The 24,673-nt window shown below is 42.3% G+C and overlaps 2 protein-coding genes across 34 annotated transcripts in view; one reads left to right on the plus strand and one right to left on the minus strand.

Moving 5' to 3' along the window:
* CALML6 (calmodulin like 6) overlaps positions 1-24,673 on the minus strand; it is a 235,833-nt gene that overhangs the window by 100,894 nt on the left and 110,266 nt on the right. For 17 of the 32 annotated variants that reach the window (XM_039509211.1, XM_039509212.1, XM_039509194.1 and 14 more), the window contains 2 exons: positions 18,613-18,694; positions 15,883-15,972 (listed from right to left, as the gene is read on the minus strand). The exons of 4 other annotated variants lie outside the window; for them this stretch is intronic. The gene's annotated coding sequence lies outside the window, so the exon portion shown is untranslated. Of the gene's footprint in view, positions 1-15,882; positions 15,973-16,293; positions 16,313-16,982; positions 17,075-17,601; positions 17,629-18,612; positions 18,695-24,673 lie in introns of those variants that run through there. 11 more of the 32 variants (XM_039509201.1, XM_039509208.1, XM_039509207.1 and 8 more) reach the window with 5 other exon arrangements.
* Positions 17,146-24,673, plus strand: part of GNB1 (G protein subunit beta 1) — an 80,917-nt gene continuing 73,389 nt past the window's right edge. Inside the window, exon 1 of one of the 2 annotated variants that reach the window (XM_039509173.1) lies at positions 17,146-17,389. The gene's annotated coding sequence lies outside the window, so the exon portion shown is untranslated. Of the gene's footprint in view, positions 17,390-17,974; positions 18,016-24,673 lie in introns of those variants that run through there. The other variant, XM_039509174.1, reaches the window with a different exon arrangement.

The following is a 24,673-nucleotide window of genomic DNA, read 5'->3' on the forward strand; positions in this document are numbered from 1 at the left end:
AAGAGGGTTGCTACCGACAGGTGTAGCAACATGGTGTGCCAGTGCTGCCCAGGTTACACTGGAGCGATCACGATCAGGGGCGCTCTGTCCCTGCGGAGTTTTAGCAGGACCTTGTGAACCAGCGGGGACAGTGGAAAGCGTACGGCAGATGGCTGGTCCACGGCCTCAGGAAAATCCTCCAAGACCGAGCCTGGGGAGAGGCCTTGGAACGAGGAGAATTTCTCTCTCTTTCCATTCTCGCGAGAGCGAGGAGGGCTATGCGGGGAAAGACCCACTTCTGGAAAACAGAATAGATAAAGATGGGAGGAAACTACCACTTGTGAGACAGGAAGGATCTGCTGAGACGATCCATCAGCTGAATCGCCTGGTACACAAGGCAGACTGCTCTCAGCTCTCGGACATTGATGTGTAAGGCCAGCTCTTAGGCTGACTGAAGGCCGTGAGTGCGAAACTACGCCAGGTGCGCACCCAGCCGAGAGATGGGCTGTCTGTCATGAGGGACCCCGAGGGGTGAATGAAACAGCATCCCTGGATACACCAGGGAGGACGCTGACTCCCGGTCGAGGGAGCCTAGGCTGCTCGGGGGGAACGAGACGACCACGAGCATGCCATCTCTGCCCGGGTGGCACACCCAGGTGAGCCACGATTGAAGTGAACAGAGGCGAAGCCTGGCATGTTTGGTTGCAAACGTGCAGACAGCCATGTGACTCAGGAAACCTAGACAAGTGCGAGCCCAAGTTGGCGGAAAGGTCCATATCATTCATTCATGCCCGTCACCCCAACCGGGGTATGGGCCGCCAACCACAGATCTCCATAGTCTTCTATCCTGGGCCATTCGCTCTAGCTGGTTCCAGGTATAGCATTTTTTTTTTGCTATCACCTGAAAGGTCGCAGGTATTTCTTGGGCGCCCTTTTTTCTTTTTATGTATCCTGACTCGTACATGGTCCCTCCACGTTCCATGTGATGGTCCTCCTCCCCTGGCTGAGGAAGGGGTGATCGAAGCAAGTCTCTTCCTCTTTCACCACCCAGCCATGCATCTCTCTGTTGAAGAAGACTTTTCTTTCTTAGGCTAAAGTCTCTGTTAACTTGTTATTGTTGGTTTCTGTGGCAAGCTTTTTTTTTTTTTAGGGTACCCCTGCCACGCCCCCCCCTCCTCCTACCCTGACTTTAAAGGTCCATAGACCTTGTACAATTGTTACCCTTGCCTGAAACCAAGGCTGAGGTAAGCAGGCTCTGGCGAGTCTGGAGACCAGGACGGCCCCAATGAATTCCCATCCCTGTATGGGAATCAAAGTGGATTTTAATATTGATCATCAGGCCTAGACACAGGAATAGGTTCGTGTCGATGCCCACATGACTGGTACTTTGGGCCCGGTGGTTCTTCGAATGAGCCACTCGTCTAGATACGGAGAACGTGTATCCGACGGTGGCGAAGAAAGGCGGCGACTACAGCCATGCACTTTGAATACCCCTGGGCTGTATAGAGGCCAACCGGGAGGGCCGTATACTGTGAATAATGATGGTAGGCCCCAAACCGAGGGTACCTTCTGTGTGGAAGAGAAATGGTGATGTGAAAACACACGCCCTTCATAACGATGGCGGCGCACCAGTCTCCGGGATCCCAGGATGGGATGACGGTCGCCCTGGGTACCATGCGGAACTCATCTGCATCGCGACTTGTTGAGTTCTCGCAGGCCTAGGATAGGTCTGAGACCTCCCTTCGCCTAGGGGATAGGTTTCGCCCTTAGGTACCTCCTGTATAGCTCCGATGAAGAGGAGCGTGCGCGTCTTGCCAGAGGAATCGCTCGAGAGAGGGGTCCTTAGGAGGGGCGAGGATGGGTAGGCTTTTGCCCCACTGGTGGTCAGAAGGACCCTAATTTCGGCTCCTTTGGGGTGCGGATTGATGGCCACGACCGTGTAAGCCACGCCCGCTGGCCAAGTCCTGACTTTGTCAAGACGCAGGGTAAGAGCGGAGGTTGGGGACGGAAACGTCGGCGCTGAATCACCGGCGTGTGCACGCCGAGAGAGAGAGAGCAAAGTGACCCTGCTGCCCTTTAGGTTCTGCAGCCTAGGGCCAGTGTTTTCAGAGAACAGGCCTGTGCCATTGAAGGACAAGTCCTGTATAGCGTGCCGCAGCTGCGAGGGAAGGTTCGACAACTGGAGCCATGAAACGCGCCACGTGGCAACACCCGAGGCCAGAGTCATGGCAGCGGAGTCAGCTGCGTCCAACGAGGCCTGGAGGGAAGCTCTCTCCAACTCCGTCCTTTGCTGCAGGAGGGCAACGAACTCTTGACGGGAGTTCCGAAGAACTGACTCTGTAAATTTGCCCACCGCCACCCACAGTAGCGGATAAGCGGGGCTTGCTGGTTCGCTACACGAAGTTGCAGGGCCCCCTCCGGGTACATCTTACGGCCCCGTAAGACCACACGCCCAGCCTCTTTGGAATTAGGGGCTGGTCGCATTTCGATTAGAGGAGGGCCGGAGGGGTATGTTCCTGCCCCCGTCTCATCTGGGGAGGAGGAAGAAGAAAGGCCAGGGACAAGCGGGTCCCATGTGGGCTCGAGCTCCTGGACGACCTCCTGATCCGGTGGGATCTGGGAGCCCGGTGCCGAACCGGGGGTTGCTCTGTACTGGTCGGACGGGGACGACTAATTGTCACCTCTGGCCCCCAGAGCTCGGAGGGAACAGAGCGAGATGGGATCACCGGTACGCCTCTGGCGTGGTAGTACACCCAAGGCGTCCAGAATGACCACTGATAGGTCTCCTGGAAGACTCTGGAGGGCACATCGGAAAACAGAGTGCTACGCATATGAAGTGTCCACACGGGATGACACTGATGCGTGGCTGGGTGGCCCTGGAGGAGCTGAAAGCTCTTGGTAGAGTCTCCGTCTGTAACTGACGTCACTCGATGCGGCACCGGGGATTGGTACCGGTAGGCAGACCGGTACCGAGAACAGGACCTGCCACCGAAGCTGCGCTGGGTGGTCGACCGAGGGTGCAAGGCTCGATGATCAGGAGTGGCTACGGGCGTCCCGGTGTCTGGGACGGTGCCGGGAGCTGGGTCGGTGCAGAGTGTCCCGGACCAGCGAATGGGATGCTGACCGGTGCCGCAAGTACTACTGGTACCAACATGGAGAACGGTGCCGAGACTGTGAGCGGCGTCGAGACCTAGATCGGTGACGGGACCGAGAACATCTGCGGGATCGCGACCCTGAACGGTGCCGCTCTGCGGTGCCGACGTAGGGTGGTCTGATCAAGGCAGGCTTGCCCATCGACTATGTAACCCACACCGGCGGTGCGGGGGGTTGAGGCAGCGCAGATGCTGTCGGTGCAATCAGCTCCCTCGCCGTGGACACTGTCTCCGGCGTGGAGGGAATAGTGAGCTCGACCATAGCTCGCACGACGGATGCAGCTTCATAGCGAGCTCGACCACGGTCCGTACCGGGGAGTGTTCCAGCACCGGACTCAACGGCTTTTGCCTGGCCGGAGTTAATGGTGCAGGCATTGTCGGTGCCGCGGCAGACATCGGTGCCGGGCGATCCGACGGAGCCTAGCGCTCGGCTGCGGAGCAGGCAGCTCGGACGCAGCTTCAGAGCGAGCTCGACCATGGTCCGAACCGGGGAGCTTTCCGGCACCGGACTCGACGGCTCTTGCCTGGCCAGAGTTAATGGTGCGGATATTGACGGTGCCGCGGCAGACATTGGTGCCGGGCGATCCCACTGAACATAGCGCTCGGCTGCGGAGCAAGCATCTTGGACGCAGCTTCAGAGCGAGCTCGACCACGGACCGTACGTGGGAGCTTTCCAGCACCGGACTCGACGGCTTTTGCCTGGCCGGAGTTAATGGTGCGGGCATTGTTGGTGCCACGGCAGACACCGGTGCCGGACGATCCGACCGAGCATAGCGCTCGGCTGCAGAGGCGGCGGCTCGGACGCAGCAAGGATACTGTGCCTCTTCATCCTCCAGGAGAGGGATCTATGCCGAGGGTACGTCGGAGCCAGCGACGGTCGTGCCAGGAGGCCTTGGCGGTACCGGCGATCCGGTGCCGAGGGAGCGCGCCTTGAAAACTAACTAGCGCTCGGCGCCGAGAGCGGAGGAGCAAGAGCTGCCTCCCTCAGGAGCTGTTTAAAACGAAAGCCCCGCTCCCCTTTGTTCACGGATTAAAGGCCTCACAAATGCAGCACTTATCTGTGAGGTAAGATCCCTCGAGGCACTTAGGAGACCCTGTGGACCGGGCATCGGACCCGGCACCGGGTGAGGGGAAGGGGATAAACCCCGAACCCCTGTAAAATAAATACACTATACTATTCTACAAACAAACAGAGTTAACTACAACTATAAACAGAACGAGAGAAAACTACGAGTAGCTAGGGAAGTGGAGGTCAGCTAAGCTGTGCTTCACTGTTCCAACGGCCGTCACGGGCGGAAAAAAGGAACTGAGGAGCGGACAGGCCGGCTGGGGTATATATCCTGCGCTATAGCGGCGCCACACCAGGGGGCGCCCAGCCGGCCCGCCGGAGTTGCTAGGGTAAAAATCTTCCGTAGAGCCGTGCACGCGCGGTGCGCACACCTAACTGGAATGCATAGGAGCAATCACTCGAAGAAGAACCGCATTCTGTCAAGGAGTAAAGACTGCTCTGTAGGAAACTGACATGCAACTTGATAAGCGGATTCTCCTTTGTATTTGGAGGTATTTCCCACGGGCACACTTTACTGCAGGATGGATGCATTTGACATCATGGAAATTTCAGTAGCTAGGCTGAATCCTCAAAGTGGATCCTAAACTCTCTGCATCTCCAAGGTACCCGTTGTTTATCTGTTAGTTGTTCAATGAGGCAATGATCCCCCTGAGGAAAAGCCCCTTAAAAGGGAAAAAATAGTTAGTATTAACATCTATTCATCAGCTGCTTCGTGAGTTTGAATTCATGCCACTGAAATGGTAATACAAAGGTCATTTAGTTAGCAGAAAACACAGAAATATATAGCACAGGGTCTGCTCACGATGATGATAATGCCACATCACTTGGGATTCACTTTGCTGTATCCAGTATCATTATTACATTTACAGTAATTGTGTGTGGGAGGGAAGATGAGAGACAGGCTTCTATACACCCGACTGTGGCTACCCTCACACCTTCTCCTTTAGTTTCCCTACATATGCTGAGGACAGGGCATAGTTAAAGGGTCCAATCCTCAGATTTAGCTGACCTAAGCTCAATGCATAACCTGAGGTGATAGAAAAAGGTGTCTATACATCAATTTTGCACTCTCAAAATACCTGGGGCTGCCAGGGGTTGGTTCAGCTCTCAATAGAAGTTTGATCAACCACCGGGCTGCTTTAATTTGTACCAGCTAACAGTCCCCAAGGAATCAGTACTCTGGTTGAGGATCACCAAAGCACAGCAGCACTCTGGTCATGCTCCCTATAGTGGGCATAGGAAGGGGCAGAAGAGGTAGCATAGAGCCAGCTATATTGGCTTTATGCCACATGGAGATTCCCCTATGATGAGAAAATATCCATTTATCCAGCTAGGGCAGGTTACAGACCCTTTGCACAGCTGGGGTAGGACAAAGGAGCTCTTCTAGAGGCAAAGGTTTGGCCAACTGAGTTTAAAAGTATAGGGCAAAATGCTGGCTAAGGATACACACATGAATATAAAGGAAAAACAGAGCAAGACCCTGATGCATAATCATCAGTACACGGAAGAAGTGCCTGGCCACAATTCTGATTGCAGAGAAACACACAAAAAGACTGTTCCACAGGGACTTTCCAGCACAGTTTGAACAAATGGAAAATGGAAAGGGGTAAAAAAGAGGAAGGGCAAAGCACAAGTGAGCAGGACCAGCTTGGGCAATCCCCTATGTTTCAAAGGGGAAAATGGACAAATGTATGAAAAATACAGAACAAAGCTTGGTTTAACAGGCACCCTCTGTTATTTTGTGGTACAAAATAATACACACTGCAGAATCATACATTTGTATCACAGTATGGGCTCTTTGCAAATCTATGTGACCTAGTGGACAAGGCACTAGATTGAGACTCATAAGACCTGGGTCCTGGTCTGTCACTAGCCCACTGGGTAACCTTGCCCAAGTCCCTTCAGGTCTCTGCCTCCATTTCCCCATCTGTAAAATGGAGGTAACAACCCTAACCTTCTTTGTAAAGTGCTTTGAGATTTACTCATGAAAGGCACTATATGTGAACTTTTGGGTGGCATTATATAGCTGAAGTATGGGATGCTGACTACATTGATTGAATGTGGGGGGGAAGGTTATTAGATGATGAATGAGGGTTGCCTCTTGAAATAAAAGCTGCTTGGTCTAGGTCTGCCAGGAATTGCAACTGTATGTATGAGGACCACTAGAGCACGTGGAGGTATAAATAAGGAGGTAGAGCAATATGCACTGTCCCCATGTACCTTATTTCATCTCAAACCAGGAATAAGATGTATAAGGGGAGATGCATATCTACAGGAGTATTTTACATGTACTTACTGGTAATTCATTTGCCCGTTAAGGTACTAGGATGAGGCCTACAGGCATACTACTGTCCTTCACTTGACTTTATTCTCCATGTTATCTTGTGGTTAGGGAATGGATCTCCAAGCCATACCCACTGCCGCCTTCATGCAGCAGAGTTTAGGCTACTGTCAACCTAAATCGTGCATCTTTTTACACTACTTTCACACCTATTTGGGAAAAAGGCACCTTTTCCCATTTGTTTATACTACTTTGCATATTTATATAGTGTCTTTCTTCAAAGGATCGCAGAGTGGCTTATGATGAGCCTCTCAACACCTCTGTGAATTAAGTAAATATTCTTAGAATACATCTACGCTGTAACATGTATCCAGGTCCTAGCTAGCATGCATATAGGCATGTGCTACCCAAACCTGCCGCTGAGAGTCCACATTGCTGAGCTGTGCATGACCCAGACTCCATACACCCACATCCACACTCATGCTGCAGCTACACATTTGGTGCTAGGATCCATTTCCCAGATGTACCCATTTAACAGATGAGTAATTTCAAGTACAGAGCAGGTAAGTGACTCGTTCAAAGCCCTGTTACATGTCAGGGAAAAGCTATGAATAGAACTCAGGAATCCTGATTCCCTGACCTTCCTGCTCCTACTATTAGATCATGCTATAACCCTCCTAACTAGCTTCTCCTCTCCCCGCACCTCACTCTCCTCCTTAAAGATCCTCCCTGAGGACTCCCTCCTGGCCAGAATACTGTTGCTAATTTTCTGTTTTCCCATCTCAGGAAGTATTTAAATTAATTTTTTTGTTCTGTAGCAACAGGCAAGCTGAAAGAAACCGTGGAACTTAAGAATGTAATTAAGGAGATGGAGCTAGTTACTCCCATCTTTTCCTCCTCCTTTGCTCACTGAGTATTGACTATGAATTTTAAAAAAATCTAAAAAATGAATGTGATCTGGACAATTTGCTACCTGAGCTCCTCCTTGGAAACCAACAGCCATGATTTTCATTGCATTGTTAATAAGAGTTGGCAAAGAACAGCAAGCCTACCAAGCTCCAGCCTAGGCAAAAGGTTCATGATCCCTTTGAATGGAGCTGGGGCTAATGTATGGTTCTGAGTTAAAATGCTGAAAAACTCAAAGTTTCATGTAGTTTTGAGGAAAGGCAAGTTAATGATTCTGGCAGAGTCAGGTTTTGGGGTGTGGTTTTTTTTTATTTCTTTTTTTTTCTTTTCTTTTTTTGTTGTTGGACCAAATGGCATGAGATTTCAAAGCAGATCAAAATCAAGGCTAACTTTTCCATCAATCCCCTTACAAGACCACTGAATTGCACACCTGCCTTCACACAGACATAAACACAACAGACAGGAAATGTTACAGTCCTTGCTCTGTTTCAATATACACCATCAGAAGAGTCTGATGGTGGCTCACTGCAATGCCTGCAGATAGCAAGATTAGGGAGGAGACTGCTGGAATTGGAAACGCCCATAGAAATCACTCTGGGGACGATCCTAGTTCTTTAGCTGCTGTAAACTGGGATAGTTGTATGACTTAAATGGAACTACATCAATTTATACCAGCTTAGGATCTGACCTGGGATATTTACCACCTGTATTGATGGTGGGGAATATGGTTCCGAATTTCTCATTTATAATATATTTTTTTAAAACGTATTATCATGAAAGGAGCTCATGGACTCTATGACAATATATGCTACCCCAAGTTAAACTTTCCCCCATAGTATATTAATAAATGTTATCCCTATATGAGATGAAAATAAATATTTTTGTAAGAGTATAGATATACAGGTATGTAGTAAATCTAGGTATATAGGAGTTTACTTAAAACATCTGATTTTGAATTAACCTTTTACAAAGCTTTTGCTGAAACATCTTTACAGGCAAATTCTGCCCTTAGTTTATTATAAATTATCTGCACTTCCACCTAACTTGTATAAGAACATAAGAATGGCCATACTGGGTCAAACCAACGGTCCATTTAGCCCTGTATCCTGTCTTCCGACAGTAGCCAATGCCAGGTACTTCAGAGGGAACGAACAGAACAGGTAACCATCAAGTGATCCATCCTTTGTTTCCCATTCTCAGCTTATGGCAAACACAAGCTACGGACACCATCCCTCCCATTCTGGCTAATAGCCATTGATGGACCTATTCTCCCTGTTATATATAAACACAGATATGTATAAACATTTAATCAGTACATATAGATACCAAGTATACTCCCTGGAAATAAAACAATGCCACACTATGTTCTGCCAATTCAGATGCTATGTACAGGAACTGCAGAAAATTACATGCCAGGATAGGGAACTAACATTTTGTTAGATACTGTATTATATTAAAATTTGGCCTTAGTGTATTAGACATTAAAAATCATTAGAAATAACCACTCTACCCCTACTAGGGCTACTAACAAAATCTGAATAGGTCTGTAAACCTTTGCCAATAATTTCCTTGGCACTGAGCTCTTCCCAGAATTGTTTGTGTACAGTATCTCAGACAAAAGACACTGGCTATGAAACTGCTGGTTGGAAGAGATCAGACTAAGACTAAGTCCAAACCTGACTGTGTTTTGACTGAAGTGTAAGATTAACGTTTTTGCTTTATGGGTTTTTTAAACATGTTTTAGACAAGGTATTAGGTGCAAATATAAATACGCATGAATACATAAATACATGGATTAAATTAAATTATTGAAAATATAAACAGCGGTAGGGAGGAGGTCACACACATTAAATAATCTACACATCCAATAATAGGACTGAGCTCCTCCTTGGAGTGCACTTTCAGCTGGGACCTTTATTAGAGAGTTCATATGCAGCTTCTGCCCTTAAAGGCTATAAGCTAAGGAGGGTTCATCCACTCCTAAATTTCTGATGGAGAAAAGTTGAAGGGACAGGTGTACTCGAAGGTGAGAGAGAAGTTCATATGCTATCATCCACCTGACTGGGTCATTAGCAGGTTCCGAGGGAGCTGGGGTTGGGCAGGGATCCCCTCCAAACCAGTGGAAGTCCCAGCATGATTTGCCATAGAAGTTAATGCTGCAGCCCTGCAAACTCAACCTGGGATCTGAAAGTAAAGCTGGGTTCTTTCTGGCTTATGCACGATCACTATTAATAAAGATTTGCAACAGGAAATTGGTTAACAATTCTCAAGGTGTTGCATGAGCTAGAATAGAATCCAACTTGTTCTCTCACTGCTGTGGTGGCTTTGTAATGTAAATTGGTCAAAAAGTAATAAAATCTTATTTTAACAGTAAGGTAAGCAGATAAGATTCTGAATACCACAAGAAGCAGGACTGTTGAATAATGTGTAATTTTTACCTAGCCATTTTTCTGATATTTCCCTTTTAAAGATCGATCTCAGTCTATTTCTAAAATCTTCCAGTTCCAGAATCCTCTCTCATCACAAAAATCTGGGTTCTTTACATTCCCTGACTGCAAATGAAACAACGATTGCCTCTTATCTGTATTTGTACATCCCCAGCACCATGAGGCCCCTAATTGGGGCTTTTGAGCACTAACAGAAATATTTACTACTTCTATTACTAATCAGCCAGTGATACTCGATTGGCTATTAATAGTCCATTCAAGTTCTCTTTCTAGTCCCTTTGCCAAATTTCCACTTTTTCTGCCATTCCTTAAATTACATATAAAATACTCTCCAACTCATGTTTAACTTATATACATTTTTAGACAGAAAGATAAAGAACTCAGTCAAATCATTTTAGATTGCCCTAAGTGTGTTGTATAACAAATGTTATTAATTTAAAAGATTAATAAAAGGTTACTTTTTCACTAAACCAAAATATAATAGCCCTGCTGAACACTTGGCAGGCAGGGACTCTGTTTTTCTCTAAATACTATACAGGTTCAAGTACACCAACATTGTTCAACGAACAATCCTTAGCAGTACCTACTTATCTAGCATTTTCAGAGACATCTGTATGAGGTCTTTTCTGTGTAACAATTAAAGTGAGAATGTTATCCTTTTCCAAGTATGCAGGAGTCAGAGAAACTCATTTAAAGTTAGAGAAGGAATGAGGGATCTTTGTCAAACAAGAAGAGCAAAGACCTAATTTAGTCCCCAAAGTATAACTCAGTTCACAAAAGAGATTATTTGCAAGTGACATTATTACATATTGTTTAGAAATATAATATGTTTTGTTGTAGAAAATTTTGTCAGCAGTTTTCCCTGTTTCTTAGAAAGTGATTAATTTTTGCATACAAATAGTATTGTTGTTTTATCTGAATGATTTCAATTTTACAAATTATATCCAAGTAAAATGCTGTATGGATCTTCTGATGAGTTTCAGTTGCTCCTAGACTCTGGAAAAAGCAGGTGATTATCACCAGACAGATATAAATATCATTCCCTAAGACAACACAGACAAAAGAAAAAGTTCTATGGCTCCATTTAATGTACAGCAATAATGCACGAGTAGCAGAAAAGTACATATTGCTAAAGCTTCTATTTTTTGACTTCCAACTGAGTAATTTTAGGGGACTACAATTTCTAAAAACAACCAAAATAATAAACCAAGAGACCATCTCATATTCCAGAATCACACAACACTCTTAAATCACTCTTACATCACACTTTCAGATTATTCCCTGAAACAGTATCTGAAGTTAGAAATATTTAATTTTTACAATGTCTCTTTTTTATTGAATGTCTGGCAATAGAAAAGAGAAGATAATTGGTATAGGGAAATAAGTGTATCCCCCAAACTAAGTTGGTTGAATTTTAGCTGGTAATTTGCTATCTAAACAATACTCTTTTTTCACAGCCCTATTTGATGACTTTCAAATTCCTTTTACACCTAATCTTTCTGTCTATATAATTATATTTTTAAGACACCTGTCATCTGAGATAAGACTATTTCTCTCAAAAGACCTTAGTCAATGCTCACTGAAATCAATCGATCCAATGGAAGTCAACTGACTTCAGTTGTCACTGAATCACATGCCCAGTTTTGGAGCCCCCTGCATGCTCCTGATGGCTCCTTTAAAGGTCAGTGAGAGCTGCAGGCGCTCAGCCCTTATGACAGTCAAGCCCTAGGAATAAAATTCTGAAATTCTAAGCATATGTATAAATAGAATAATTCCATTTTACCATTAAATTGTATAGCAATTGCTATCCATAACATCCGCAACATTAAACAATGAGTATCCAGATTAAAGTTTGTAATGGGTTTTTAAATGTTACTTTATTCATTGTTTGCAATGATAATGGAATTAAGTTAATTATAATATGCAAGATATTTGACATAATAAATTAGGCCCAAGTTCTGCAATGAGTCTAGCACAAAGCTTATTGCAGGATCAGGGCTTTTATCATTCATGCAAGTATTATAAATTCTACTTACTGACTTAAGATAATATTTCACCTATCTATCAAAAATGTTACTTATCTTTTTTTAATTTGCAACATGTTAAAGGGCAAGAAAGTAGAGATTTTGTGCCCAGGCACACATGTGCATGTACAAACATATGCGCACACACACACCTCTCTATCTCGGCTACTTCATTCAATATATAGCTTTTGACCCAAAACTCACTTTCTGTGGATATAGATAATCAGTGTATATTAGTTCTGTAAAAATGAAGCAGGTTAAGCTTAGATGTAATAACCTACTGAATAAGAATGATCCCAGATATGTTCCTGACCATATTTTAGGACAATCAAAGTAGAGAGGTTTTCTCAAATTTTGTACAAGGAGCCCCAGTGCATGCTGGGAACAGAAGATATGGAATTTAGTTATAGGTAGACTAACATTATGTGTTCTAAAAAGTTGCAAATTATTTGCTTAATATTGAGACCCAGTGTATTCATTCTAGGCACCTGGAAATCTGAAATATAAAATAACCTTCAAGTAAATAACACTTTCAATTCCCTGCAACTTTTAAAATATTATGTAACTTTAGTGAAAATGAGAGACCTGCTGAATCACAGATATTGCTAAGCCAAACAAGATCTAACAAACAAAAGAAGAAACTGTCATATCTGAGTCCATTTATTTTTTAACCCAATCCTAACCAAGCATAAGCACTAGAAAGAAAATATTTGCACTTCTCTAGCACCTTTCATGCAAGGATCTCAAGGAATTTTATGAACACTAAGTCTCACAACACCCCTGTGGGCAAGTATTATCGTAACTCTTTTACAGATGGGGTGATTGAGACATAGACAGGTGAAAAGGTTTGCCCAAAATCACATATAAGTGTGGCAGAGCAAGAAACAACCCAGTAATTGTTTCCCCACTTCCCTGCTCTAACCTCTTGACAACTCCACCTTTCAGTGCAAGACCTTCTGGGGGGCAGGGCAGAGACAGCATTTCTGGTACACAATGGTTCCAAAGTTAATGTTTACACATTAATGTCTGCACAGATATTTTTAACCCTTGGACCTCAATTTTTTGTGTGTTAGCAGCAATCACATGACTGCAAGAGTGTAAGTGAAGCCTGGGGGTTAAATGCTAGAATATAGCTCTTCACTGTGTATGAAATCAAATACTATCTTGGTCTAAAGGGGAAGTCTTCGAAGTCTGGAACTGGCAGCTAACAAAAATTGTGTGTGGCACAATTGTTCCCTACTTGCAAATGTTTCATAGTGATACTACACTAAGTTGAATATTCTCATTTTATCAACATCTTCTTTGTGTTCCACACAAAAGGCTTATAGTTCCTGTGCAATTGAACAATGATTTTTCATAGCTTTACTAGCAATGTGCAATTCTCCATAACACACTGATCTTATGTTAGAGTGCAACCTGCAAGACTCCTGCTTCCCAAGATCATAGGGTTTCTGGGAATGTAATAGTAAAAAACAGCCTCAGTCTAGAACCATGTGAAGCCTTGTAGCCATGTTTGAAGCAGTTTTCAAAGGAACAGAAATTGCCATACCAGATCAGCCCGAAGGTCCAGCTAGTTCAGTATCTGTCTCTAACAGCAGTTAATACCAGATGGTTCAGAGGAAAGTGCAAGAAATTCCATAATGGAGAATTATAGAATAACCTGCTCACAGAAGAAGTTTCTTCTGAAGCCTAGTTAGCCAGCCCATAGCTACACTAGCAATTATGTTTCAAGATTCCAACCATTGTTTCAGCTGGCATCTGACAGCTAAACTTTACTAGATTCCTATAATATGTCCACTTTTCTTTGGGGACTACAGCATACTTTTGTCCTGGGTTATAGTATTAAGCACATTTCATTTTATATAATATACTATGTAAAAATTAGGCATTTGCTGTGTTGCAAAATGGATGTTATGTGTACACCTTAACTTTCAAATTGTCTATGTACAGACAGCAAAGAGAAACCATTTTGACAGTTTTTAAAATGAAATAGAACTAACTTGTCCAGTTAGTAAGTCTTTAAATAAATAAATAAACAAACAAACAAGACAATGTCCCCCCTTTTTTCTTTTCAGGCTAATAGTATAACTTCATATTATTCATAATTTTTGTTGGGAGGTGAGTCATAATTAAGCAACTGGATTAGGAACATTTCTGACAGGAACTGCTCCAAAGCTGCATTGTGGGTATGCACTTAGGGAGGAAGAACTTGTAATAGACACTAGGACTAGGTTCTAGCTGTTCAACCGCCTTTCCAAACCCCTCATATACTGAAGTAGGTTGCATAGGCCACATCTAACATAGCACAGAATTTAGCTGATAGTTCTCATACAATACTGAAAAAGGTAACAATGAAATGGATTCTTTGTTGAGGAGTAGTCTATAATTCTGAAGGCATCTTTTCTAAAAGCTCAGGATTTATGTAAATTTCCCTTTATGAGTAGCATGTAAGAATGGAGCAGACATATAAAGCAGGGCAAAGCAGTAGGAATGTGTGTCATCTAGTGTCACAGGTGCTTGAAATTATGGGGAAGAAATGTTCACTGGTTTGTTATTGTATGGTTATAACAAACAATTCATGCCATATATATTTAAGTCTAGTAATACAGGGAAGGAGATGGGACTTAACCCCAGAGAAAGATACTACTGAGAAGACTAAAAGGTGGTTTTCTATTCCTCAACAAGCGCAGAGCCTTGTTTAAAGACAAAATACCTTTTTGGACTTTAAATCTGCCAAGGCACTTCTGGACATAGTCAGACTGGAAATGGGCCAATCTGTTTTGGCAATTAAAGCTGATGAAATTCCACAAGACCACTTGGGCCTGAACTCAGCTTAACGGTACATGTTTTTAGCTTCTATATGCCATCTCTTTTTTGTATATTTAATACAGGGTGGTCTCCCCTTCATTCAACACAAATTTTAGGGTATCAAAATTACATTTTAATCTCAGTGTTTATAGATATATACGTGGGGATTTTTTTAAACTGTTATGAAACATACCTTTTAAGAAACCCTACTACTCAGAGGAGAGGCTGTTTTGACTGGAACATTGCAGTAGTTGTGTTTATAAGTACACTTCAAACACTTTACCAACACCCAGTAAAGCAGACAATAAGTAGTTAAATCTCATCACTAGTTTACAGATTGGAGAAATTAAGCACAAGAGAGATCAAGGCCGCAATCTTGTGGACCTCTAGGTACATGGCCAACTTTACACATGAGTAGTTCCATTGACTTCAGTGGGACTGTACCTATCCATAAACACCCATAAATGCTTGTAAGAATGGGGCATAAGTAAATTGCCTGAGGTTACACAACAGAACAATAGTAGAACTGGGAATGTAACCCAAGAGTTGTGATGCTCGGTATTCTGCTCTAGATACCTAAGTAAAGTTTCCTGTTTTGTTACTGGTAAATTTGAGGGTTGAGTCCTGAACTTCAAACACAGGATGTAGGATTTTTCAAAACACATTTGAATAGTTATTACACAAACAAAAATAAACAAAGACATAGTTACCTAAGTTATTTCACATGATACTAACACACCTCAAGTAACTAATTCTCTTAAATCATAATCACCAAAACTATCCTTACTCTTAGTAACTAGTCATAACCACCCAATTCTGAGGGGGTGGAGGGGTAATTTTTTTTTTTAAACAAACATTTCCGAGCATGCACTTCCTCATATACCTGGCAATTTAGATCCTGGAGAAGGAGACAATTACTGACCTACAGAGGAAGTTTTGAAGCTACAAGGAGCAACTTATTTTCTTCGGTTTATTAAGCAATTGGTCTTATTTTTCTATTCTAGCTTTATCAATACAGGTACAGACAGGATTTTAAGCCACCTTTTTTTCTGTGGGTTTTACTGGGTATATTTTAAAGAGTTTGTTTGGCCCTTATGGGCTTCATTATAACTAGTTAGGTAAGAAGAGAAATCCTCACATGTGACAATGTAATAAAGTACAGGAAAATGCATGTGGGACTGTTACTGGAAAAAGACTGGTGTATCTGTATACTTACTTTTGTGCCATTAGGAAAGCAGGTCTTGTTGCTATGTCACTAAACTGGGATGCAGGAGATCACTTAATCTCTCTGTACCTTAATCCCCAGCTGTAAAATAAGAATAATACTTTTGTTCCCCATCCTTGCATTTACATATTTAGATTAAACTCACTGGAGAAGGGACTATTTCTTACTATAGATTTGTACAATTGACTTCCAATCTGTTGGGGCTATGGGCACTGGTGCAATACAAATAAAACCCTACAGGGATATCTGTGTTTGATTATATTAGATTATGTCACTGCTTGGTTTCTGAGTCCTGGTGGTAAAGTAACAGGGAACTACTTCCAACTTCTTGCTTGGTAGCTTTTTCTCCAAGATCCTGAAAGTGAATAGGTTTCTTATATCTTTAAAAATAAAAAAACTCACTGAGGTCTCTGACTATTGTCATGTCCTTTTCTTTCTTCAGACCCAACTTTCTTTTGCAGAGAGAATTTATTCTCAGGGTAAGTATGTTAACTTTATAATAAAAAGAATTGTTTTCTTTGCAAGGGCACCTTTGCTTAGACTAGGCTCAAAATTTAATTTTTTAAAAAAAGTTGGTGACCCTTTACAAAACCTAAACTGCTGGAAAGGTTGTCCTGACACGGAGACTGTTACCCCTGGATTTAAACATTTCCCCATAGAAATGCAGGGCTGGAGAGACCTCCAGAAGTTAAGTTCAGCCCCTGTGCTGAGGCAGGACCAAGAAAACAAATGAAACACTGCAGTATGGAGCCTGGGAACCAGAAAGTGAAACTGACCACTCTGCGTTTCATGGTTCTGAAGACAGAGATAAGTTGCATAACTAGAAAAACTTCACTTGGCCTGATCCCCGTTCTCCTCATCCCCTCCTTATCTCCCCCCCCGCATTGTTTTACGAGAGGCTAATTAAAGAGCTTTTGTGTGAGACGGGCTAGTGTAGTGCTAAAGCTCCAGCGCCTAAAACTACCAGGAGCTTCACACCACAAATAACGCTTCTTCCCCAACTCTGAGAGCCCCCCTCATACTCAGTCCCTTTGTGGCCCCTGCTTCCCTGGCCCCAGTGCCCCTCCCCAGCTCCCCCACTCGCCCCTTACCGCTAGTGCTGCTTCACCCCGCTTCCCTCCCCTCTCCTCAGTGCCCTTCTCACCCTCCTCAGCCGCTCTGGGCGCGGGGCGGGGGCGGGGGCGGGGGCGGGGGCGGGCCCTGGTGGGGGGGCGGGACCGGCAGCCGGGGTTTCCCGGCCGGGCCGCACGGGCGGGGCGGTTACCGCGCCCAGGCTGGCTCCGCTTCCCGATGGCTGCGGGGAGCTGAGCGGGGACCAAGCGCGCGAGGAGGAGCCGAGAGCCAGGCCCCCCCACGAGCCGCCGCCGCCGCCTCCTCGGGATCGACCAGACGCAGCGCGGGTGGCTCCCCCAGCCCGGTGGGGACACAGCTGGAGTGGGCAGGGGCCGCGGGCGGCGGACACAGCGGCCCCGTTAATGAGCAGCGGCCGGAGGGGCAGGTAAGGGCCTGGGGACCCCTTCCCGCGGAGACTCCCTCCTCGCTGGCTGCCGCTGCCCCACTCCCCAGATTCCCCATGACCCTTCTTCCTGGGTCTCCCCGCCCTTTTCACCCCTTTTCTTCCTCTCCTGCCCTCTGCCCCCTCATCAAGCCCTCTCCCTCCGCCCCTTTCACTAGCAGCCCCCCCCATGACCCCGATCTCCCCTGCCCCACCTTGTCCAGCGCCTGCTAGCATAGAGAGATTGGAAATACCCCCCTTCAGCTTCCCTAGCAAGTCTCTCTCTAGCTGCTGGAGGAGGAAGAGGTGGGGGTAGGAGTGGGAGAGAGTCTTTCTTTTTCTTTTGAAGGGTTTTTTAAGACAAGAAGGGAAGAGAACCCGGGGTTTTGCAGGGTTCCATTTTTAATTGCAATTAGGCTAGAGTGATTTACACCAGGCACTCTGCTGTTCTTTGTGTGTGTGTGTGTGTGTGTGTGCGCGCGCGTGTTAAGGTATAAAGGTGAGTTGGCAAAGAAACCGAGCCCTACAGAGGGAGTGTTGCGGGGGGAATCTCGAGAAAATGCTGTGGTGTGTATCTGTGTTGTAATGGTGGCAAATTGATTAAGAGGAGACAAGGGTGAGAAAATAGGGTAAGACTGCTCTTAGCAGCCCCTAGCCCAGAAAATGGAACATATGAGGCTTGGAGGATGGGTTCACCCTGTTTTTTGCTGTGGGAGGAAGGGTGGGTACGGTCTGTAGTCTTGTTAAAAAACATAGCTAAGGGATTTATCTAGCTTGCATATTTGTTGTTCCTCCATCTGTTATGGTGCTGCATATTTTTGTGTGCCTGTAAGTGTAATATTAAAGATCATGGAGGATGTTTGCTACAGCAGAATAAGGGAGTTTCTCCATGGAAGAAATGTTAAAAATATTAAAAACAACTCCCGCACCCCAAATGCACAGCTTGGTTATGAAAAGGTTTTCAGTACATTTTTTACCCATTAAAGGTGTTTTCAGAGTAGTTTTTTAAAGTTCAATTCTAAAACTGCATATAAAAATGAAAAAGGATGTACAGTCATGTGTATATTTTAAGTAATGAATATGAAATTAGGGACTAGACAAGACTTAAAAAAAATCTTGTCTAGAAAAGAGTCAGGATGACATAGAAGTTATTCCAAGATGTCAATTCATCACTTGTGAAGATTAGCTGAAATTTTAACAAATGTGATTTTTCAGTATTCTCTGACCAAGTCGCTACTTGGGACTCATTTCAAATAAGGCATCCTTTCCGTGATGTTAACTGCCACATTCGTAGATATTGTCTACACACTAGAAACAAAAGGAAAGAACATCTTACAATAAAAGGAAGCTTTAAAAAAAAAATCCAGCAAAATTGTTCTTACAGACAACTGACTGAACTCAAGGGGAAGGGATTTAAAACTGAAAATGAAATGAGACACAAAACATTTTGCAGTTTGATCATTACTGTACATAGTCGTTGGAGGCTTATTCCACATTTTGAAGCTTGTTTGAGCACAAGGATGTGAATCAAGACAAAGTGCTGTCGATTTATATGTAAAATGTATGGGGGGGGGGAGATTGCACTGAGATCTAAACTCTTCTTAAGTGCTATGCATCGGTCTTTTTAGATAAGTGTATTTTTGGGGAGGGAGGTGATAATAGTGCATTTGTTTTCGGTGGCTGCAGCTTACCGAGGGTGTGTGTTTGATTTTCTTTTTGCTGTGAATGAATGGATCCTTCTGTGCCTGGGCCCAATAACTGCAACAAGATGGCGTTTGCAGCAAGGCAGCTCTCTCTCATTTTCAACTCCTCCTCATCATAGCTCTGCCAAACTAGATCTTATTCCTTGTATTTTGGATGTCTTTTTTGTTTTTTTGCTTGCTTTCTCCTGGGTTTTTTTGTGGTGGGTAGGGGACTGGGGGAATGGTAAAACAAACGTTTTTCTTCCTGTTTTAATTTTTGTAGGTTTTCCCCCAAATACATGGGAGGATAGACTAAGTGGGAGGAGTAAATAGTTTTATTGAAATTTTCGCATAGGCTGTGACTGGATAAAACAGTAACGTGATTTTGTTCTACCATCTAATGCCCGTTATAATGGCATTTAGGAACATTTTTCTTTGTTTTCTATTTTAGCCACAAATAGACTTTAAAAAAATATTTTTCCATAATCCAGAATGTGTATATAAAATCCTGTATGAATGGCTTTGTAAAATTTTGTTTTACCAGTCTAATAATAATCAGACCCCAAGTAGTCATTTTTTGTCATACAAAGGAGAAGCTCCCTTCTGCTTGAAAATGTTCGGATGATTTGTGGAGGCTTTTAAAACTGCATTTGACCTGAAATAGTTGTCATACTTAGGTCATTATTCTTTCCATTATAGAGAGGTGGAAGAAAAAGGTTATTTGGCTATTAAAACCTCTTTCTGTGTTTTACATGGTACATGTCATATTTTAAAATTACATTATACTTTTTAAAAAAGTCATCTTGTATATTCCTGAAATGTATAATTTTTCTATTGGTAGTTTATGATGATGTTTATTATTTATACTAGTGTTAACCGAATTCTAACTTAAAAACCCTCAATAAAATAAACTCTCTAGTTAATACTTAAAATAGATTTACTCCTAAGCATTTTCAAATGACTGTTAACAAGTTTAAAATACATATTACACTATTCTACAAATAGTTTGCAGCTCTATAATATGTCTTTTGTATTCAGATGACCTCTAAACTCTTGATAATGGATCAGGAGTTTTAGTACTGCTCTATGGATTTATTTTTCTATAATCCATCATTTGCCATTGGTTATACTCTAAATAACCAATCTGTTTTATAGCTTACTTTTGTATTGGGCTTTTGTATTTCATTTTTGTGTTTTGTTTTGGAAATGCACAGTTAACATTTTTCAAAATGAAGATAAATATTGAAGAAATGAACTACGTCTATAATAATTAGTTCAATAAATCATTTAAAGGACATTTATTTAAGAACCTGTCAGTGTTAAGTTTCAGTTTTGAATATTTTTTTTTTGATGCCATTGAATTTGAAACTAGCTTCACTAGTATTTAATATTTCAGGTTTTTCATGTTAAGAACAAGAACTTTAAAAATAAAGTAGGTTACTGTATTGGGAGACTAAGATCACTTGCATTGATCCCTGCTTAGTCCTTGTAGCTGCCAGGTCATTGTGTAGCAAGCATCCTTTTATGAAATCTTTGTTGGTGCCTCATGTTCAGAATCCATTGTAAATCCAGCTGGAACAGTTTTGAGGCCATACCCTCACTTTGAGGAACATACTTGAAGATGGAATGTTAAACCTAATGAGAATTCACAATTTCTCAAGGTTAAAAAAAGCTAGCAGTGTTTCCCACCATTTGAATGCATAACCTTATCCAATTGTGAACATTTAGTAAAGCAATCATTTGTTCCAGTTTTCAAATTCATTTTCCTTATTTGTGCATTAATATCCCTGGAAATAGCAATTACTGTGGAATATGAAGAATAGTTTGACTTTTGGTTGTTGTATACCTAACATGTAAATTTGATTGCTTTGGAATATATTCATTAACAACAAATATATATAATCTGTGTTGTGTGTGTGTGACACCCTTCCCCCAAACCAAACAAGATGTTGCTGGCTGTTGTGTGTAACAACTTCCTGGTGTTCTAAAGGTTTAAATTAGGTCATGTAGGAAGCAACTAACTGATCTTCCTTAGCAGTTACGTTTTGAGTTATGATTTCTCAACCACAGTGTGAAATTAGATACCAGTAACTATATGAAATCAGAAAGTAGGGATATAAACTGTATATGTAACTTTGCTAAAATTTGTGCTTTTTATGTAGTTAACTTAAAATCCTTCTTAAAGGAAGTCCCTTCAGAAAGCTGAGATCCAGAAATATATTCTTAACAAAGCAAGATAAATTATCTTGCTTTGTTAGGTTGATTGCCTGCAACTTCGAGGTTAAGGGTATAGAAGTATTAAGGAGGTGATGCATTTATTAATTGAGTTTATCCTTGTAATTGAAATTTGTATTTTGTTGCTTTCTGCTAAAATGACCGTAGATAGGGCTTGGCTCATGTTGCAGTCTTTGAATTGGATTAAATTCTTACTGTCCATGGATTTTGGCTCTCAGCATTAGTGGATTGGTAATTGATATTCTCAATTTTAATATCCAGTTTTAGCCATATGGCATAGCGTATTGTTTTGAGACTCCCATTTAGCAACTGGTTTGATACTAACAAATGGAAATGTGAAATCATATAGTCATATGGTTGAATTACTATAAGACAAATCTTCTTAGGACTCTTCTCTCCCCCCTCCCTGCTTACATTGACTAATGCCAACAGTTCTTGCCATAACATATTAGTGGTTCTGGTAGGGAGACCGTTGATAACCCTGAAAGTGACTTGCTTGTGGTGTTTAGATTCTGTTACTTTGATGGTCAGGATAGGGCGGAGAGCCAAGGGTGTTTTCTAACCATAGCCTTAAGTGCAGGCTAAAAAATAGTTTATCAGATTGAAAATCTGGTTTTATTTCTTGGAACCAAAGTTGCAAATTAACTTTAAAAAAAAATTATGTATGGATCAGTTTAATGTTGGATCACAATTTAATATTTCCAAAGGGCCTGTGGTGTATCTATGTTCATTTTTCAGCCTTCTCAGCTGAAATTTTTTTTCTTTTTGCAGTGACCAAAAATATATACACAATCTGAACATACTTGAGCCAATTGGTGGTAGTTTAGCAGAACATTAAAAGCTGACTGTTAACTGTGTCTTTTTCATTACTTTTGCATCTAATGGTAATGTGAATTACCTTAGAAGGCTTCCCAATGCAAGCAAAAATGTAGATATTCAAAAATATGCATAAATGTTTAAAAGTAGAGTATTATATTTGTATTACAGTGTTGTAAAAATCAAGGCCTTGTTTATTGTGGTCTTAAAGTGGACATAGAGGAAAGGTTAGTCTTGAAGAAAGACAGGCATTTGGATAGGACCATTTGAAAATTTATTGGTTTATGAAGGACAAATTTCTGTTACCCATTTAAAAAAATGAAATTGGCATTGTGAACCTGAGGTAACACATGGTGTATCCAATTTTTTTTTAATATTTGTATATGTAATTTGACCCTAGTCCTTATGACAATTTTTGAACTGCAGTATTGAAATTGGATTATGCTAATGTGAAAATATTTAAATTTTAAGGAAGAATTGCTTGTATTTAGGTTGAAGACTCAGCTGGAAGTCTAGTATGTTAAACTTAAAGGGCACCGGTTGATTTTTTTTTTTTTCTGTGCCTTAAGTTCCTGTGCATTAAAGTCTTAGATGTTTAGCTAAAGGATAACCACATAGCCTACATTTTATAACCTGGGACCATCTTAAGACACACTGCCTATTTGCTATGCATTGTGTATATACTCATTGTTTCCCAGCCATAATCATTCTTCTATGTAAATCATAGTAAAATTTCCGGAACTTCATAGAAGCATAAACGTGATTGGTGGTGAGACTCCAAAATAATCATTCACCCGTCAGTCACAGTAATTTCAAATGCTAGTTTGAACATAGACTTCTGTTTGGTTCTCCAAATCTGAGACTGTTTTGGAGCTGCTCTGTAACTTATGAATATTATATGTTCTGGTGTTTACTGTATTAATATATTGGGTTAGTTTAATATGAGGGCGTCAGGAAGAAAAACAGGCAGGAAGGTAAAAGAATGGCCAATAAGTCACTTCTCAGCAAATGCTTCAAACTTAAGCGACAAATGCTAGGAGAGAAATAGGCCTGCAAACACAGGAGATCAAAAGAACTAGGGCATGTTTAAAAGCTAATGCCCCCTCAATAGAAGGGGATAAATAGTTGTGCAGGGCAGCCAGGCTGAGAGACAGCCATCTATCATGGGAGTCTAAAGAAGCTAGCCCTGCTTAGGTTACCATCAGAGCATGATAAGGTAGAGATGGATGTATGTTGTTTTCTAATTCTTTCTTGTCTACATGCTCTGTTCCTACTGCAAAATAAATAATAGTTTGTTTTAAGAAGGTGTTTTGTTGTTTGCCAACGGTTGTATATTCCTGAAGGGAAGAATCACGGGCTCCTGGACTCAGACCTTCTGAGGTAAGCACTGTTACACAGGTTACTGCAGCTCAGGGCCTGGTCTAAGGTCATATTTATGTGAACAATTCATCTGTGGCAAGTAGGAGCATGAATCTACTCCAGGCTAGCTTGCTGTGGACTAACTGTCCATGTGGACCCTGCTGATGCATGTTAATAGTTTGTTAATGCACTTTAATCTAGTTCTCTCTGACACAGGACTAGATCAAAGCGCATTACCGAACAGTTCATGTGGAGCTTGCTGACACATTGACAGTGCTCAGTGCAGGGTAGATTCACACCCCAGCTTGCCATGAATTATATGTTTGTGTGGAGAAGCCCAAGAGTGGGAGAATTGTAGAATTCAACCCCAGGATATGTAAAGATGCAAGGCCTAAGACCTGAGGGGGTGTACTCAGAGACCAGAAAGGAGACAGAGGTGCAGCTAGCTCTGTAACGGAGCAAAAGTGACAAGGACAAGATTATCTTCAGTTTGACATTTTCATAGAGAATACTTATAACTTAAAGGGAAAGCCAGTTGCTGAGGATAAGCAGCAGGAGAAAAGAAGGAGAAAAGAAGAAACCATGTCTGACTGTGTAAATCTTAGTCTTGGAGAAACACTGTGCACTGCTCTAGGTAAATTTTTTTAGTATTAAAATTTTGCCTTGTGAAAAGTGCATGGTGTATTTAAATTTTTAGCCTGCAAAATTTCTCTAATTTCTGGTGACTGTGTGAAAAGAAAGCATCTTTGACACATAAGGATTACTTGAATTTTGGATAGCTGAACAGCATTTTACATGTGTCCTATTGTTGCTGTGAGTAATTCTGATTTGTGCTCCAGCTGTTGTCAGTTGTATTTATGGTTGAATATCTAATGCTACCACACTCCTCTGAGAAAAATTTACTTTGCTTTCCTTCTGAAATCTACTGTGCCATCCACCAGCATTCCTAATTATAAAATCTGGATTGTCCATAATTAGAATGTTTAGTTGTTTGCTTTTATTACAATGGCAGATGCCATAAGGCTGAATACAAGTATGAAGGATCATAATTAAAATATATTGTCATTATCTACAGTTCTTTAAAGAAAGGGAAAAAATAGTAATAGCAAAATACTCAGTTCTACAAACTCCTTAATGCGGCCTTACAAACTTGTTGTGAGCATTATAGCAGATCAGGTTGAGAGTTGAATTTTGC

The sequence above is a fragment of the Mauremys reevesii genome, linkage group 21 (assembly GCF_016161935.1).
Source record: "Mauremys reevesii isolate NIE-2019 linkage group 21, ASM1616193v1, whole genome shotgun sequence".
Classification (NCBI taxonomy): domain Eukaryota; kingdom Metazoa; phylum Chordata; order Testudines; family Geoemydidae; genus Mauremys; species Mauremys reevesii.